Source organism: Sparus aurata, chromosome 8 (assembly GCF_900880675.1).
Source record: "Sparus aurata chromosome 8, fSpaAur1.1, whole genome shotgun sequence".
NCBI classification, from domain to species: Eukaryota; Metazoa; Chordata; class Actinopteri; order Spariformes; family Sparidae; genus Sparus; species Sparus aurata.
In genome coordinates, this window is record NC_044194.1 from 2542854 (window position 1) to 2562811 (window position 19958).

General features: G+C 40.8%; 1 long non-coding RNA gene and 2 pseudogenes across 1 annotated transcript; all 3 read right to left on the minus strand.

Moving 5' to 3' along the window:
- Positions 1-644: 644 nt before the first annotated feature.
- LOC115586549 (E3 ubiquitin/ISG15 ligase TRIM25-like) lies at positions 645-3215 on the minus strand (annotated as a pseudogene).
- Positions 3216-9889: 6674 nt separating this feature from the next.
- On the minus strand, positions 9890-13954 carry LOC115586512 (uncharacterized). Its single transcript, XR_003984887.1, has 3 exons — positions 13816-13954; positions 12605-12680; positions 9890-10903 (listed from the first exon to the last, which is right to left on the minus strand). It is a non-coding gene; the product is annotated as an uncharacterized LOC115586512 (long non-coding RNA).
- A 935-nt stretch (positions 13955-14889) lies between these two features.
- Positions 14890-17042, minus strand: LOC115586505 (E3 ubiquitin-protein ligase TRIM21-like; annotated as a pseudogene).
- Between the last annotated feature and the right edge of the window lie 2916 nt (positions 17043-19958).

A 19958-nucleotide genomic window follows, 5' to 3' on the forward strand; every position in this document is an offset into this window, starting at 1 on the left:
TGTTTACACCCACTTGTAAAGTCTTGAGTTCTAATGAAGTATTTCCAGGATGAACCCTCTGCACAACAATAGCCTGCTTTTCTTTCTTTTGTGGATAGAGTGAAATTACAGTGATCAAACCACAACTTCTACACCCCTATTAAATTAATCCAAAACTATTTTGATAATCAATAAGAGTCTTTTAAAGACAAAAACTAAAAAAATATTTTCCGGCTTCTTAAATTTGAATAATTGCTCTTTTCTTTACCTCTCTGTGACAGTTAAATGAATATATTTGGGTTGTGGGCAAAACAAGACATTTCAGTGGGTCAACTTGCACATTGGGGAACACTATTTTTTGACATTTTAGAGATCGGACAACTAATAGATTGATGAATCAAAACTGCTGAAATTGTAAACACTGCTTTGTCTGAATGAGGGATTTATCCTTTTTTCCGGGTTGTATGTGCCCCCTAACAAAAAAAGCCGGCCCCAACCTGGCCCCCCCTATTAAAACTGGTCTACAACCGCCACTGATCCGAAGAATAATTAACAATGAAAATAATCTTTAGTTGCAGCCCTACATTCAAAAACACACCCATGACAGTGAACTTTATTATTTTTGCACTCAGGATGGAGCTAAAGTCAGACTTCACTGGTTTAGTTCATATCAGCTGTTCAAACCTTCAATAACACGACATCATCTCACACTACCAGCTGTCTCAGGTGTGATGGAGGATTGGAGCTCGTCAGCTCAAGTCAGTTAGAGAACAGCTGATGGTGTTTTTAATCACTAGAAATATCAGCTGTTGATATCAATAACAAATTAAATAATGAATCAGACACAATAAAATGTTTTTTTTTTCTCTGTTTTATTCATGGAGAAAAACAAAACAAATTACTTTTTGCTCATTTATAAATGTTTTGTCAGGATGCAGCTCTTATATTTACAAGGATCAGACAGAAATCAACATTCATATATCTGAGTACATTGTTTCCTGATGATTTAACAGTGTTGAAGGCAGGTCATGCAGTTATTGGAATAAATGAGACTACATTAGATAATATGAATACATGCTGGTGTATTGTTGTAGTAAATATCAAAGTGACACATGAAAACACACTGATCACAATCTGAAACAAACAAACATCAGAACAAATACATTAATTACATCAAATGATTTGAATCTTTCTTTTGAAAATCAAATGTTTGTTCTACTCAGTGTGATTGACAGGAGAGATGATCAGAGGAGCAGAGTTTTTACCACCAGCATTACTACATGGACAGAAGTATGGGCAGAGTTTCTGAGTGAAGCAGCAGCCAGTAAAGGAGTAGATAAGAGCTGCAGCACCAACGTCATAAAAGGAGACCAGACCCTCCTCATAATCCACAAACACCCCCACCTTCTCAGGCCGACATTTCAGAGAGAGACAGACTGTAGGGCCAGCACCAGCTCTGTACTCATTTTTATTCCTCAACCATATCTTCCAGTAACCATTCTGAGGAGATGCTGTGATTTCTCCCTTCCTGTTGATCGACTCTCTGGCCACTCCTAAATCCCAGTCAGTCTTCTCTTTAACTTGAACCTCATAATAAAATCTTCCTGAAGAGAAACTCTGCTTTGCTAAGACACAGGGACATTTATCAAATCTCTCTGGGTTGTCTGGAAGATTCTTCCTTACATCACCACAGTTAACTTGTTTTCCATCATCAGACAGGATGAGCCAGGGATGTGCTGTATCAGGATCGAGTGTCACATCCACTGCATACTGCTGGACCCTCTTCAGCTCGGCCTCCTTCATCTGTTTACTGAGCGTCTCCTCCAGCTGATTCACAGCTCTCACCACAGTCCCCTCATATGAAGGTGGACGGACACTGACTCCTGTCCAGTTCTTGGTGGTTGGAGCAGCGTTCAGTGATGGGGAGCTTTGGAGGAGGTGGAGGTGGTCTTCAGACTGTGAGAGCTGCTCCACCTCAGAGCTTCTCTTCTCCAGCTCAGAGATTTCCTGTTCCAGCTCTTTGATGAAGCCTTCAGCCTGTTTCTCTGTCTCTCTCTGCTTCTCTTTGATGGTGTCGATGAGCTCGGCCTGGCTTCTCTCAACAGACTCCTTCAGAGCGCTGAAGACCTGAACACCAGCTGCTATCTCTCTGTCTGCATCTTTCTTACTGAACTCCACTGAGCACTTCATCTCCTGAATCTTCAGTCGTCTCTTCTGGATCATCTGCTGAATTTCAGCATCTCTCTTCCCCAGCTCGGCCTTCTTTCCTTCATATTCTTCTTTCAGATGAACAACATCATGCGTCTTGTGGTCTAAAATGCTGCACAGCATGCAGACACACATCTGTTCGGTCTCACAGAACAGCTCCAGCAGTTTATCGTGCTTGGTACACATCCTGTCTTCCAGGTTCTCCACAGGGTCAATCAGCTGATGTCTTTTCAGGCCTGACATTGTCAGATGAGGCTCCAGGTGAGTCTCACAGTAGGAGACCAGACACACCAGGCAGGACTTCAGGGCCTTCAGTTTGGTTCCAGTGCAGACGTCACAGGGAACTTCTCCTGGTTTGGAAACTTGTTGCTCTGAGCTGCTGCTGCTGGCTTTCTGTTGAGCTGACTGTCTGAACTGAGCAGCCATCTCAGAGATGAACGTGTTGACCTGCAGCTTCGGTCTCATGTATAAAATATCTTGACAGTTGGGACACTTGTACAGACATAACTATCAATATCCCAGTGTTTAGTGATGCAGGTTTTACAGAAGTTGTGTCCACATGGTATGGAGACTGGATCAGTGAACACATCCAGACAGATGGAGCACAGAAACTGATCTTCAGTCAGCAGACAGCTGGCAGCAGACATGTTTACAGTCTGAAGATGAAAACTGAAAGTGATGTGTTGTTTAGTCATAAAATATGAAGCTAGGTCAATGAAACTGTGAATTATTTAGTTACTTTGTACTGAAGCAGAAGTTTCATTTGAAGCCTGATAATAAAAACAACAGAACCTCCTGTTGGAGCAGAGTTTAAATTTTGTGTTAAAAGTTGTTAAAATACAGTAGATATTATCAGGTGTACTCACCAGAGTTTGTCAGAGATTCAGCTGTGTTGCTGATAAAAGGCCTGATTGAGTCAACTTAAGTTGTCCTTCGAGAGAAACAGAGAGACGAGTCTTGACGGCTGTTTGTCCGACGAATGTTTAGTTTCATTTGCTGAATGTGGTTTTAAAGCTGTTGTGTTTTTCCAGTGTTGCCTCGCCTCTTTCTGCCCTGCAGGTGAGGTTTTGTTGCCTTCTGGTTCGACTTAATTACTGACATATTTCGGCACAAGATCTATTCTCATACAACATACTGAAGGCCATTAACAGGAGGCTTTTGACTTCATGTCATTCACATTTTTTCTTGTACAACAGAGGTCAGGTCAAGACGTGCAACAAAATACTACACCAGGCTACAACTCTCTTTACAGCCTCTCCTCAAGCCAACAACAATCCCAACATCCACTCAGTGTTTAGTTCCTAACTTTTGACACATAGGACAAAATTAATGTTGGGACCCACAGATGAAATCATTAATTGTGGATTTCAAAATGGACTCTGAATTACAACTCAGTATCCCAGAATTCCTCATTCTTCACACCTAGGTCCTTGTTCTTCCGCTCCCACTCTAGATCCTCTACACTGTCAAGAACTCCAGATCCTTCAACCATTACTAGCTGTTATGGCAAATTTGGTTGTAGTTATTAAGTTAATTGTTAATCAAAGTTATAAACAGTTTAGTGCCTTTTTGTGAGACTGATCTGGTGATAACTGATTTGTTATTTTTTCCCTTCTTAAGGGTGTTGCCCTGAGGTGATCTAATGTAAACTGGATCGTATCATTTATCATAATTAACGATTATCCCTGATAATCATTAATTACTATTGATAGCCAAATTTAACCTAATACTAATGCACCATGAACATTACATAATGGTGCCCCGTGTGAGGCAGTGTACTGTTGGCAATCATTCATAAATGTGCAATATTAATTTCAGCATAATTTGGACAGTGCTAAAATTTGAGATTCACATCTTGAACCCTTCAGCCAAAAGTCATTTAACCCTACTAGTCTTCTACAGGAGTAGATATTGATTTGTTCTCTTAAACAATTGCAGTGTGATGATAATTTATTTATCAATCAAATTCATAACCATCCATCCACCTTCTTCCGCTTATCTGGGGCCAGGTCGCGGGGGCAGCTGTCTGAGCAGGGACACTCAGACTTCCCGCTGCACCGATCCGGCTGTCAATCTCGCACTCCATCCTTCCCTCACTCGTGAACAAGACCCCAAGATACTCAAACTCCTCCACTTGAGGCAGGAGTTCTCCCCCAACCCGGAGGGAGCAAGCCACCTTTTTCCGGTCGAGAACCATGGCTTCAGAAATGGAGGTGCTGATTCTTATCCCAGCTGCTTCACACTCAGCTGCAAACCGCCACAGGACATGCTGGAGGTCCTGGCTCGAAGGAGCCAACAAGACAACATCATCTGCGAAAAGCAGAGATGAGATCCAGTGGCTCCCGAACCAGACCCCCTCTGGCCCGTGGCTGCGCCTAGAAATTCTGTCCATAAAAATAACGAACAGAACCGGTGACAAAGGGCAGCCCTGCCGGAGTCCAACATGCACTGGGAACAGGTCTGACTTACTGCCGGCAATGCGAACCAAGCTCCTGCTTGGCTGTTACTGCCTTGCATTTCAGCCTGATTAAGAAGCAGAGCCAGAGATAGACCCACAGCGTGCTACAAGCCCTGTTAAACAGAAGTTTTGTACTTGTGCTGTTACTACCACGTGATTCAGCCTCAGTCAACTTTAAGAGGCAATTCTGTGATTGTTACTACCCTGCATTCCAGTTAGTACATGTTTAAGGTTTGGTAAACAAAGTTATGCTTGTAAACTGTGTTTATCTTTATTGGCTCCAATCTGTATGCCCAGAGCTATTAGATTGTGCCATAGCCACCCCTCCCAAACAGGAAGCTACTCCCTATAGAGTAGGCTACAACATAATTTGGTTAGGCTAGTGTTCTCCCCCGAAGCTACACTCCAGAGTGTCTGCCAAAGCAACACCATAGCCAGTCACAGAGATCGTTGTTGGAAAACTTGTTTAACAATGGAGATCCCCTGTGTAGAGTGATTTATTTCTTCCCTGGCACAGAGTGTAAAACCTGGCTGCCCTGAATTCATTAGCAGGTTAAATGTCAGTGCAATGAAGAGATTGAGTCCCTACTTAAGGACAAGTGTGATGCGCAGACGGGATCCACAAGCCAGTTGTTAAGATGTTTGCTTCTGATCTTCCACAGGCAAACCAGCCTTGCTGTTCAGAGCAAAACAACCCTAGAACAGGAGTTAGATCTCCGTAGAGCGCATAATTCTAGTCTTCTCCATGAAGTTCATGACCACGTTGAGGATTACCTTAATTTACTTGAGTCTAATTGACTTGCCCCATGCAGCCCAGAGGGAGAAAGTTGTAAAAATTGAAAGTTGTGTAGAAGACCAGCTCTAAAGCTGTATGCAAGTTCATACAATCACAATCTCCCAGTGTCAGAAATGACTACAGAGAACTTTGTCAGGCATTGAAAGAAAAATGTTGTTCTTCTGCTGATGAAGCCACAGCAATGGTTGCAGCCATCCAAGTTAAACATTCCCATTGTTAGCATCCCAGAGATATTACATTTGTTTGAGCCATGCATATTTTCATGTTGTAATTAGGACGTGTCAAGAAAACCTCCCACTGAATGAGATAAGGAAGGTGACACAGGTGGTTTGGGGAACTGTTGTCACTTCCAAATCCATTGGTTAGACACCTGAGCCTGCTCAGACAAAGCAGTATCTCAGAAATCTGCTGCCTCAAAACGTCACTCTCCCAACAGACCTAAGGGGGGCGACAATAAGCTGCATATGGACACCAAACATAACCGCCATGTCCACCAACTGCATTGCAATAGGCATGCAGACAAAAGGAGTTGTAGAAGGCCATATGCAGAAACCTTGGCCCAGAATTATGACCAGCCAGCATACTGCTCTGATGACCACAGCGTATCTGACCACAGTTCAGTGCACAGCCATAATTCCTTGGATAATGACAGCACCTCAGAATTCCTTTCTGTATCCAGCTACTCAGAGTGTTACAGCCCTGAGCCACAGTTTAAGCAAAACATAAACTCCAAGAGCCGCAGAGTTAGCTTCTGGTTACTAAGAACTCGATCCATCCCTGTACTGACCATCAACAGTAAGTAACTTACCTCCTTACAGTATCAACAGGCAACCTTGGATTTGTTAGCAACTGTCAGCAAACTAAATTATTCTGAATTTAGTAATAGCCAAAAACCATGCTATTGAGACTGAATTCTGATTGGACACAGACATCACAGTCCAACTTTGTAAATACACTTCAACTAGCTCCTTTGTTGTATTTCCTGTTTTGTGTGAATTAACTGTTGTAAACCTTATCTTAGGACACTGCATTCTGACCTCACAGAACAAGACACACACATGTCCTCGTCCAACACTGTTTTACAACATTACCACACTGTCAACAAAACCATGATACAGTCATTTGGACTTTCCCATTTGTGGCACCCTTCTGCAGAAAAACTAGCTTGAAGAACCAAATTATAAGTCTTCCAAAATAAGTCTGACTACCACTGGAAGTAACCAGCATTGAAATCCAACCAGTGAACAAAAACACTCTTGGACACTCCAGAAATGACTATATCATTGTAGGTGCCACTCTCTGCATCTCACTCTAACAAACTGACACCACTAACTTTCCTGTTCTCACTTACCCAGAGATTAACTGAGGAACACAGGTTTTTAGTGAATTCAGTGTCTTAATCATAGGGTTTATCTGGATTTTCTTTTTCTTAGTGTAACTTCTGTTCTTGATGTTCTGTTCATGATTCTTGCTCAGCCAAGACAGAGAGTTAGCCAATGCCCAGATGTTACCAATATTACAGTTTTTATTGATTGCTTTGACCTGCTTAAACAAACTGGGATCAACTCGGTTTTCATCATCACTGTCTCATCAGAGCCCAAGACACCTCTTGCAAATGTGTTAACCCTTTCTCATTGAATTGACACATTTTCCCCACCCTTTTGCAGAACAGTTAACACGGATGTCATTCAAGCAGTCCAAACTCCATTGTTTTAGCCATGGTAACCAAACAGAAACCATCTGTTCCTAACTATTAGAAACTACCTACATCAGTATGAAATCACTAAAGCACCTGATTGACACTCCTAAACACAAATCTTCAAGGAGCAATCAGTCTACAGGCCTTAAAAAGTGCAGCGGCTGTGTTGTTCTTTGCCAACATGGATTGAAGAGGTCTAAGGCAGATGAGAGTGAGAAATAGGTGCAGAGGAATGTCAAGGTTGGATGGCATGCATGAAGATTTTTCCCTTGGTTCATTGCAAGGGAGGATAATGAATGTGATGTGGATGAGGCCATGTGGCCCCATCGTCAAGACAGAAGAGACTGAGTATCAATAGTGGCTATTTCTTATACTCTACAGTAATAGATTTTGATACTTTATTGTAATAGATTTTATTTTATTTTCTTAATTTCTTATACTCTAATAGATTTTATTTTGGTATACATGTATTTTGTGTAATATACAGTATTTCAGTGTTCTGCCACAGTTTGAACAAAAGAATCAATGGAATCAATAAAATTTGCATCAAAGCATTTCTGAGTCTGGATCCAATTCTTTGCAATAAGGTAAATTTGACAACAAATGGCACTGGCATGAAAGCTGCGACAGTAATAGGCTACAATGACAAGCAATGGTGCACCGATTCGCACTGAGTGCTGTATTTTGTATTTTGTTGTCCACTGTGTAATGGTTGATTGGAAGAGCTCATACACTTGTTTGCAAGTTGTGTTGTTTGAAGGCAAAATTGGCTTTTGTTGCATATTTTAAATGTTTTGGCACGGTTAGAGCCTTTTGCAAACAAAATGAATCATTTTGACCATGAGTGCCGCTGTTTCAGCCTGTGTGTTAACTGTTTTGAAAATGTGGAGTTTGAGTTGACTGCTGCATCAAAACAATCAATAAAAACTGTAAAACAGATCAGTTGTTCAGGAAAATGCTTGCTGTGAAGCTGCAGAAATGTTTTGTGAACTATCAGACTACCAGCTTTCTTATTTTCTTATACTCTAATAGATTTTATTTTGGTTTCCATGTATTTTGTGTAATATTTACAGTATTTCAGTTTTCAGCCACAGTTCGAAAAAAAGAATCAATGGAATCAAAAAATGCATCAAAGCATTTCTGATTCTGGATTCAATTCTTTGCAAGAAGGCAAATTTGACAACAAATGGCACTGGCATGAAAGCTGCGACAGTAATAGGCTACAGTGACAAGCAATGGTGCACCGATTCACACTGAGTGCTGTATTTTGTATTTTGTTGTCCACTGTGTAATGGTTGATTGGAAGAGCTCATACACTTGTTTGCAAGTTGTGTTGTTTGAAGGCAAAATTAGCTTTTGTTGCATATTCTAAATGTTTTGGCACGGTTAGAGCCTTTTGCAAACAAAATTAGTAATTTCGACCATGAGTGCCACTGTTTCGGCCTGTGTGTTAACTGTTTTGAAAATGTGGAGTTTGAGTTGACTGTTGCATCAAAGCAATCAATAAAAACTGTAAACGTCATCTGATCGGCCTGATGTGATCTATTTTGAGAACTCCGATCAAAACCGATAGGGGCATTATCGGCCGATTGCGATCGGTTGCCGATCGATCGGTGCATCTCTAGTTTCAGCCTGTGTGCTAGCTGTTTTGAAAATGTGGAGTTTGAGTTGACTGCTGCATCAAAGCAATCAATAAACACTGTAATGAACTGATGGATGAACTCCTTCAAACTATGGATTATACATGTGGATTTGTGCTCTCAGGATCCCACGTCAAGCGACATCCTGAGACCAAAGGGGGGATGTTGGGACTCACAGATGAAGTCATTCATTGTGGATTTCAAAATGGACTCTGAACTGAACTCAGTATCCACAACACAATGGTGCCCCGTGTGAGGCAGTGCACAACATTGACGGGATACATTCTCAGGGTGTCATAATGACAACCTTCATCATGGCCTCGAGCAATCACATCACAAGACTAGCAAACATACAACATGTGAACGTGGACATGCTGCAGGGTGTTTCTCATATATTAGAGCTGTCGTTTGCTTTTGTTTCATTCGTGTGTGTCTGTGTATTCATTGTGTGTTTCAGTGATCGTCAGTGACCCGGCTGCAGCTGTCGTCATACCAGACTGCAGATGTTAAAGTAAATGACAAGACTTGGACATCTCCCACCCTCCATCACCACCTCCGGACAGCACAGCAACACACAAGTCCAGATACACTAACTGACGTGACTGTGACGGTGAGCTTCAATGTGCATTCAGTTTAGTGCCTCTCTGTCATCAGCACCACTGGGCCCCTTCTCTTGGGTTACACTTTTATTTTAGGATAAATACTCAAGTGTTTTATGGATACTGAGAGATGCTTCTGGACTGCGGTCTGTGTTCTCTCCTATGAAACTTTACTTTCATTTAATAAATGTGGAAAAAAAACTGTTGTGCTTTTCCAGCTCTGCTCCACCTCTCTCACTTTGCAGGTGAAGTTTTGTTGCCTTTCAGGTTTGACCTGATTACTGATGTACTTTCTGTTCAGTATTTATTTTGGATCAAGACACAGAGGGCTTCACTGGCACAGCTGTGGCTACAAACATGTTATATCACACAGATGTTGTCATATGTGTTATTTTGCTAAATGCAAAATTTTGTGATAAAAACGTAGGAAAGTATTTAATAAGAGAGGGACACAGAGACATGGTCATTTATGAAAATGTAGTTATGAAGCTAAAATACCTTGTTCTTTATTTAATCCTTGCTTTGGTTTAGAATTTGTTTTCTTCAGAAAAATATTTTGCAGTTATTCTTATTAGACCAATGAAATTAATCATTGTAATTACAAGTCCAACAATTCTCATTCTTTATTTGAATCCTCATTATCTTTACAAAGTGGTCATGAGTCGTCCTGGAGTCAACATAAAAACAACAACAATGTGAAAGAGCAGAAGTTATTGAGATATGTTAGTTTAATGTAACAATGACTTTTGTGATATGAAATGCTGTAAAAACTAAAAACTTTCTTGTACAAACAGATTGGATTCCTTTCCACTAACAATGAACACAGATGTCACAAAAACATGAAGAATATCTTGTTACAACGTACAAAGGATTTTGTCGAAATATAAATTCTCTTCTTGACAAGAAACTGAGCCAAGATTTTTGGACTTGGCTCCACTAGAGGGCGTCCTCAGCTCTCTGGTACAGTTCATATCAGCTGTTCTTTCTTTTTGTTATTTATTCCTTTTTTGTGCCACAGAAACATATAACTTGTATGTTTCTGTGGCTCGGCAGCGTGTAGCGTGGCTCCATAAACTTCATCAGACTCCGAAACCCCACGTCCTCCACTACAGAGAAAGGCTGGTCATCTAAAGCGATGAACTCCATCACCTTGTTCGTTATTTGTTTTGCTTTGGCGCTGTCTGGAGGCAGCTGTTTGGCTCTCTCAAACGCCGTGTCAATTGAAGTCTGAGTCTTACCGGGGGTGGTTTGTGCTTTCTTGGCAGCTTCATTTTTCCGTTTTTGGTCAGCATGCAGGTAATCCCTGTACACCGCCTCGTGCCTGCTTTTCAAATGTCCAATGAGATTTGTTGTGTTAAATGACTTTCTAGCAGTCCCCCCTCTTGAAATCTCAATGGAACACGTATTGCAAACTGCATAACGCTGATCTTTTTCCAAGGCTGTAAAGTATTCCCACACGACCGCCATCTTCTTAGTTTACTCTACTGAGGAAAGTGCGCGGGTGCCCTCTTCCGTCTCGGCAGACTATTACATTTCAAAAAAAAAAAAAAGAGGGAAAAAAGAGTTTCTCCATGAGCACAGCGTTCATGCCACAAATCAAGATATAATCATCTTATGATAGCAGTAAACGAGGCAAACATCGGCCGATACCGATGTTCAGCCGATGCATCGGTGCATCCCTAGTAATCAGACAGAAAAGTAAATCCTGCAGATTCTAATAATCACAAAATATAAATAAATAAATGAAAACACCCAGAATACGTTAAGATTAAAATGGTGTTGCTGGTGTTAAAACAGACAACGTGTGATGTACTTTTACCAGAGGTGGGAGTAAGTCACATACATGCAAGTCATAAGCAAGTCACAAGTCTTAACCTTCAAGTCTCAAGCAAGCCCAAAGTTACTATTGATGAAAATCAAGCAGGTCAAGTCAAGTCATTGCTAAGGTCAAACAAGTCACATGAAGTTTGTATGAATGTATTCTTCATATCTGTAGACACAGTAAACAGAAGAGGGTGGTTAGTCAATAATATGATGTATGTGCATAGTTGATCAATTTTAGAATTGTTTTTCAAACCCATAAATACAAGAATAAGATTAGATTAATATCAACCCTGGGACTGCAGCATACTGCACATCCTGACAGCTGAGGATATTACTCTCAGGTATTGTTCCCCTCCCACTCTATAAAAGGAGGCTGAAAATCACAGGACATGTCTGTTCTGTCCTGAAATGTGTGTTGTGTGTTTCTCTTCTATAAAACACATTCTACATCTCGGAGGCAGAGGGAGAAACAGGTCCGTCGCGGATGTGAACGAAAAAACAAGTGCGTCAAACTGAATGTGTGCTGGTACGGTGTCGTGTTGGGCTGTGAGCGCGTAAATGCGCGCCTACATTTAAAATAATGTCTGTGCGCACTGAAGACGCTATATCTGAAACACACACGCTCTAACCAAGACGGCGGCCAAAATCACCCAGACATGAAAAAATCTTTGAATCCAAATGTGATGATTTTCGGAGCTCCCTTCATGCTGCCTCTCCTCCTCTGATCCTGTCGGCCACAGTGCCTCTCTGGCACGCAGCGCGTCATACAGTGGCAGAGGGCAAAGTATCAAAAACGAAACTAACATCTCAATATGCGCCAAAAAAAGAAAGAAAGAAAAGCCAAGACTTACGAGTCATCTGTGTCAAATCTAAGTCAAGTCTCAAGTTATTAATGCCAAGTCAAAGTCAAGTCGAGTTTTTCATCGGTGTTAGTCAAGTAAGTCTCAAGTCCTCAAATTTGCGACTCGAGTCCGACTCGAGTCAAGTCATGTGACTGGAGTCCCCCACCTCTGACTTTTACAGTTAATGTTGGTGAACAGTGTTCAGTTTGCAATAAGTTTTACTATTCTGAGTTTTGCTTCTTATTCAGACTCCAAATCCATTTAAATTACAGCAGGGTGATATGTAATAATTAAATAAGTCTTATCAGCTAAATGCGTTGATAAAAGAGTTTGTGAAGAAAAGCAGAACATCTGCATGAGAAGACAGAATGACAGGAGTTGTGTTTGACAAAAATTGTAACTGGCACAAGTTCTCTTACGTCCCTCGTTTGTGCGATCTGAACTAATGATTAGTTCTGACATGAGGTACAATGTCTGCTTCATATGGAAACGAGACTGAAGTTCAACGAGGGAGCCTGTAATTAATGAGGAGGGACAATAAGATTTACAGTTCACTCACTTGCTGCTTTGTCAGCGTAGGTTCTGACCGACAGAGCTGCAGCTCCATGCAGCTTGCAGGGAAGGTGGTGGCTCCGCTGTGAGGGAAAGCAAACGCAGTCAGACAAGAACCGAACCAGGCAGTCACACAAGAACCGAACCAGGCAGTCAGACAAATACCTTGATGTTACTCCAAGGTAGAAAAACAGAACAGAACAGTCAGACATTACAACGATTTAACAACAGTTTGTCTGTCGGTGGTTTGCCGACTGTTTGACACACATTTTAATGATTTCGGAGACTTGCAATGAAACCATTGCCACTTTAAATAAACAAATCTTTGTTATTGGATGTTTAAAGTGTTTCCTGGGGAACTCTCGGCTCAACAATAGCTTGCTTCTTCTTAGTTATGTGAATTCCTTGAATATAATTTACTTGTTCCTTCCTTGTTTAGCCGCTCAAGTGAAACTACAACAATTAAAGAACAAAAAACACTTAAGATTCCATCTTTTAAAATGTGCATATTTCCTCTTACTCCTCTATGACCATTAAATTAATATCTTAGAGGTTGTAGGCAAAACAAGACATTAAAGCTGAGGGACACCATTTTCTGACATTCTGTGATTCACACAACTAATCTGTTGATCAAGAAAATAATCAACAGAATAATCGACCGTGAAAATAATTGTTATATATTGTTGTTGCTGCATAAAAACCACAGTAACTTAAAACACTGTTGCACTCAGGATGGAGCCACTGTCAGGAAAGTGGAGACTTAGATTAGTATTTTTCACGTTGCTTTTCTTAGATTTGAACCAAATGCATTTCTTTAAAAGGATGTCAGAGCCCTTACAGCAGGTTTGGGGTTCAATGTCTTGCTCAAGGGCACTGGGCAAAGATGTTAAGGACTGTAAATAAAGTACATTTCTCAAGTTGTCAGGGATGTGGGTGCATGTACGCATGTGCAACAACAGTCCAATTAAATGCGCCACATTATTTTGGGGGACCAAAAACATGCACAAAACATAAAGATAATAATTAAAATGTGTCACAGAATAAACAATCATGTGACACTATGCGCAGTGTAACTGTTAGCTGTCATCTCAGGACTAGCCAGGTCCGGGCCTCCTGCAGGAAAATACCAGTTACCACGGGGCCAACAGCAGGTGAGACCACTAAAGACGGTTCCGGGCAACACGTTGTGGTTATCAGGTTAATAAAATCCGCTCTTACCGTGGCCAGAGAGCAATATAACTGAGTCCAGCTCTGCATTTTGTCTGTGTCCCCTCACAAGCTCTGTAACCTACAGCAGGCCGACCAGCCAAGGACTCCTGACATTGCGCACGCGCAGTACCAGTGCATGCCAAATGGACGTCGCCTTTATATGACGTCAGTGATCATGAGAGCTGGAATGAGTGATGGAGTCTGTAGGTTTTGACCTCAGCTCAGCTACAGTGAGAAGAAATCTAGTTTGTTTGACTGCAGAAAAAAAAAGTTCAAATTAATTTGTAAAAAAAAAAAAAAAAGAAACAAAAAAGATTATATTCACTATTTAGTCATCATTAAAAGTTTACACCCACTTGTAAAGTCTTGAGTTCAAATGAAGTATTTCCAGGATGAACTCTCAGCACAACATTAGCCTGCTTGTTCTTTCTTTTGTGGATTTCCTTGAATGCTATTTTCTTGTTCAGCCACTACAATGAAGCTACAGTGATTAAACCACAACTTCTACACCCCTATTAAATTAATCCCAAACTATTTTGATAATCAATAAGAGTCTTTTAAAGACAAAAACTACAAAAAATATTATTCCAGCTTCTTAAATGTGAATATTTGCTCCTTTCTTTACCTCTCGGTGACAGTTAAATGAATATATTTGGGTTGTGGGCAAAACAAGACATTTCAGGAGGTCAACTTGCGCTTTGAGGAAAACTATTTTAACATTTTATAGATTGGACAACTAACAGATTGATGAATCCAAAGAATAATTAACAATGAAAATAATCTTTAGTTGCAACCCTACATTCAAAAACACACCCACAACAGTGAACTGTCTCATTTTTGCACTCAGGATGGAGCTAAAGTCAGACTTCACTGGTTTAGTTCATATCAGCTGTTCAAACCTTCAATAACACGACATCATCTCACACTACCAGCTGTCTCAGGTGTGATGGAGGATTGGAGCTCGTCAGCTCAAGTCAGTCTGAGAACAGCTGATGGTGTTTTAATCACATGATTTGGTTGTCATGAGGAACATCAGCTGTTGATATCAATAACAAACTAAATAATCAGTCAGACACAAGAAAATGTTGTTTTGCTTTTTCTGTTTTATTCATTATGAAAAACAAAATCAAATAACTTTTTGCTCTTTCATAAATGTTTTGTCAGGATGCAGCTCTTCTAATATTTATAATGATCAGACAATAAAATGGTTAAAATTCAAAATGCAATTGCTTCATTATTCTGAGTACACTGTTTTCTGATAATCTATTAGTCATGCAGTTATTAGAATGAATGAGTCTACATTAGATAATATCAATCAACGTTGTAAAACTGGTATGATGTAGGTATCAATGAGACAAGGAAATACATTTATAGTAACAATAAAAACACATTGATCAGAATCTGAAAACAACAATGTATACATCACACATCACCAATGAATGTACATTTATTACATTAAATGATGTGAATCTTTCTGTAGAAAATCAAATGTTTGTTCTACTCAGTGTGATTGACAGGAGAGATGATCAGAGGTGCAGAGTTTCTACCACCATCATTAGGACTTGGACTGAAGTATGGGTAGAGTTTCTGAGTGAAGCAGCAGTCAGTAAAGGAGTAGATAAGAGCTGCAGCATCAACGTCATAAAAGGAGACCAGACCCTCCTCATAATCCACAAACACCCCCACCTTCTCAGGCCGACGCTTCAGAGACAGATTGACTGCCGGGCGAGCACAAGCTTTGTACTCATTTTTATTCCTCAACCATATCGTCCAATAACCATTCTGAGGAGACGCTGTGATGTCTCCCTTCCTGTTGATAGACTCTCTGGCCACTCCTAAATCCCACTTATTTTTCCCTTTAACTTGAACCTCATAATAAAATCTTCCTAAAGAGAAACTCTGCTTTGCTAAGACATCAACAGAAGTATCAAACCTCTCTGGGTTGTCTGGGAGATTCTTCTTCACATCACCATGTTTAACTTGTTTCCCATCATCAGACAGGATGAGATCAGGATGTGCTGTATCAGGATCGAGTGTCACATCCACTGCATACTGCTGGACCCTCTTCAGCTCGGCCTTCTTCATCTGTTTACTGAGCGTCTCCTCCAGCTGATTCACAGCTCTCCTCACAGTCCCCTCATATGAAGGTGGACGGATGCTGACTCCTGTCCAGTCTTTGATGGGTGGAGCAGCGTTCAGTGATGGGGAGACTCGCTTCATAACATGAGTTTTACCTAATGCGAAGCCTTGGAAACGCATGGGCTCATGCTTCTTCACCTCAGAGACTTTTATCCTCTTGATCAGTGATGGGAAGCTTTGGAGGAGGTGGAGGTGGTCTTCAGACTGTGAGAGCTGCTCCACCTCAGAGCTTCTCTTCTCCAGCTCAGTGATTTCCTGTTCCAGCTCTTTGATGAAGCCTTCAGCCTGTTTCTCTGTATTTCTCTGCTTCTCTTTGATGGTGTAGATGAGCTCAGCCTGGCTTCTCTCAACAGACTCCTTCAGAGCGCTGAAGACCTGAACACCAGATGCTATCCCTCTGTCTGCATCTTTCTTACTGAGCTCTACTGAGCGCTTCATCTCCTCAATCTTCAGTCGTCTCTTCTGGATCATCTGCTGAATTTCAGCGTCTGTCTTCCCAAGCTCGGCCTTCTTTCCTTCATATCCTTCTTCCAGAGGAACAACATCATGTGTCTTGTGGTCTAAAACAGAGCAGAGCATGCAGACACATATCTGGTCCGTCTTACAGAACAGCTCCAGCATTTTATCGTGCTTCGTACACATCCTGCCTTCCAGCTTCTCCACAGGGTTGATCAGCTGATGTCTTTTCAGGCCTGACATTGTCAGATGAGGCTCCAGGTGAGTCTCACAGTAGGAGACCAGACACACCAGGCAGGACTTCAGGGCCTTCAGTTTGGTTCCAGTGCAGACGTCACAGGGAACTTCTCCTGGTTTGGAAACTTGTTGCTCTGAGCTGCTGCTGCTGGCTTTCTGTTGAGCTGACTGTCTGAACTGAGCAGCCATCTCAGAGATGAACATATTGACCTCCAGTTCAGGTCTGGTGTTGAAAGTCTTTTTACAGTTGGGACACTGACACAGGACATTTTATCCCAGTGTTGAGTGATGCAGGTTTTACAGAAGTTGTGTCCACATGGTATGGTGACTGGATCAGTGAACACATCCAGACAGATGGAGCACAGAAACCGATCTCCAGTCAGCAGACAGCTGGCAGCAGACATGTGTACAGTCTGAGGATGGAGAGAAAAGAAAAACAACATCAATACATTTATTTAGAATATTTAATGTTTTAAAATGTAACAATGATTGTTGGAATATGAAGAGAATCATCATGAATTCAGTTGTTTTATTGGCAGCAGGAGGACAGCTTGCTCCCAGCCCTCGTTTTCAGTACTGATTTTGAGACCATCAATAAATTATTGTCGAAATGACAAAATGCTAATCTTTTATAATTTCCAGAACCTTCATGTGGACTTGATGTTGAATTAGACTCATTTTGCACAAGTTTTTGGTTTCTAACGTGTGATAAACTGATTTGGTTGAATTTTTGGTTGAATTTTAAACAAGTGTTCAGTGTTCTCAGGAAGAGGAGGAAGAGGAGGTCCAAAGAGAGAGAGAGAGAGGATGAAGATACAGAGAGCAGAGAATCAGACACATTAAATGTGCAGAAGAAGAGATGGTAGCTGCTCTGGACTGCAGGACACTTAAACTATTCTCTCAAAAACTCCCACGACCACTGGCGGACCTCAGGTGACAACATGCCCTGAGTGGAACTTCCTGTCAGAGTAGAGCTCAGGTTTTATGTTTTTATTAGGGTAAATATTATCAGCTGTTCTGCTTTATAAAGGCAGGCGGCAACAGTTACTACGGTAACAGTGAGGCTGAGATAAAGGGTCCAAAGTTCAACTACTTATCAAAGTTATTAAATAAGTTGTTACACATAAGTTTTATACCTTTAAAGACAATAAAACAACAGTCAGTCATCTGTACTTTGGACACCCAAAAGGGCGTCTCAGCTAAACTAAGCCAGTTAGCCTCTAGCACGACGAGCGGAGATACCTTTTTCTCTGCTGCTGTTGGATTTAGTTACTGTCTTCTATGTGTGCAGTATTTGGTGTAACAATCTCAATGACCAACATGTTGGAGCATCAAAATTGATTTTTCAATAACAAGTCTGGAAACACAAGTTTGACCAGTCAGAGTTCAGTCACTGTGGTTTTGTTTCACCCGTTTTGTACTTCTGAACAAATTAACATGTTTTTATCAACAATGATACATTATTATTTCATATTATTCTTAATATGGACACACACATATAAAAAAGTCAGATTCTAGTTTGAACTCATCGTCGACCTGATTATCAGTCGGGTCATTTTGTCTGTAGGTCAGTTTACTCACCAGTGTTTGCAGAGATTCTGCTGTTCAGTTGAGAAAAACCTGATGGATTCAGCTGAATTTTTCTTCAGAGAGAAACAGAGAGACTCGTCTGGACTGCAGCTCTGCTGTCACTCAGACAAACTTTCTCTTTTACTGCTGGAAATGTGACGTTGAAGCTTTTCTCCTCTCAGAGTTGCTCCTCCTCTAAGTGCAGCTCTGTAAGTGAGCTTTTATTGCCTCATTGGGAAACACCTTGAGAGCTTTGGAACAATATGAGTGTTTACTTTTCCTTATTCTTTAGTATCACTTGATATTAGGCGATACATATTAACCAATAACTAGTTGCTTTTTAGCTGCATATTGGCTCTTTATTAGTCATTATGAAGCACTTATTAATTCCTTGTTCTGCATGATCATTTTCTACAACTACTTGAAAGTTTATGAAGAGTTTCCCTCAATGGCGTCCTAATTACTGCTTATTAAGAGGAAATAAGGATGTTGTTGAACATGAATAAGGTCACATCTTCTTATTGACATGTATAAATATGGTTTAATATTACTTGACAAAACTCAAAACTACAAGTATTAAACGTGTTCAAATGACTCTAACACAAGTCTTTCTAACTCCAATATGTTTCTAATTCCTTCGTCACGTCTTGATCTTATAGTTAAACCTTTGTGGGTTAATAATTGTCAAAACACTGACACAACCACCCATTGATAAATTGACATATTGAAAAAATTAAAGTCTAACAGCAGTTCAATCATAATGTTTTAAAACATAAACAAACTTAATTAGTTTTCTCTCCTTCAGGTCAAGATAAGTACAACAAAAATAATCTGGCTCAAAGTAAAAGTGCTGATGCTTATGTTGCAGCTGTTTCAGGAGGCTTTAGATCTAAACACCTTTAAAAAATAAATTTTAGAAAGTTAAATGCATCATATTGTGGCAGTCGGTAAGAAAACATCTGTAGTTTTTTGGGCGTCATGTCATCAGCTGAGATGATGGATTACATGAAGTCCCTCTGCAGGTTCAGAACGTCAAAATGTGTCACATCCACTGCATACTGCTGGACCCTCTTCAGCCCAAGCAGCTTCTTCATCTGTTTACTGAGCGTCTCCTCCAGCTGATTCACAGCTCTCACCACAGTCCCCTCATATGAAGGTGGACAGACGCTGACTCCTGTCCAGTCCTTGGTGGGTGGAGCAGCGTTCAGTGATGGGAAGCTTTGGAAGTCGATGAAAATGCTCTATTTAGAAATTGAGATGTTGAAGCCACCAAAAGAACCAACCCAAAGCAAATCAAGATAGTAAGTGAGTGCATAGAATTTCAGACACGGTGGTACATCAAACTGTTCTCAACCTTTATCCTAATGGATGCAGAAGAAGTAGTAGAGAGTTCGCATTTAGAACTTATGGAAATGCAGTGTGATAATTCTCTGAAGAATCATCGTCAGCATCTCTCCCTACCGACTTCTACTGGAGTTTGGAAAAGGCCAAGGTTCTTCCTATGAGATGCCATGCAAAAAGAATGATGAGTCTGTTACTAAACAGACAGTTTAGTAACTTTCTATGAGACTGATTTAGTGAATGGGCTATCTTTCCCTTCAAGGGTGGTGCCCCAACGTGATCTAATGTGAACTGGGTCGTATTAATCATAATTAGTATTTATCCCTGATAATCATGAATTATTATTGACAGCCAAATTGAACCCAATACTCCCTATCAATGTTGCAAACGGAATAGTATACATGGTGCCC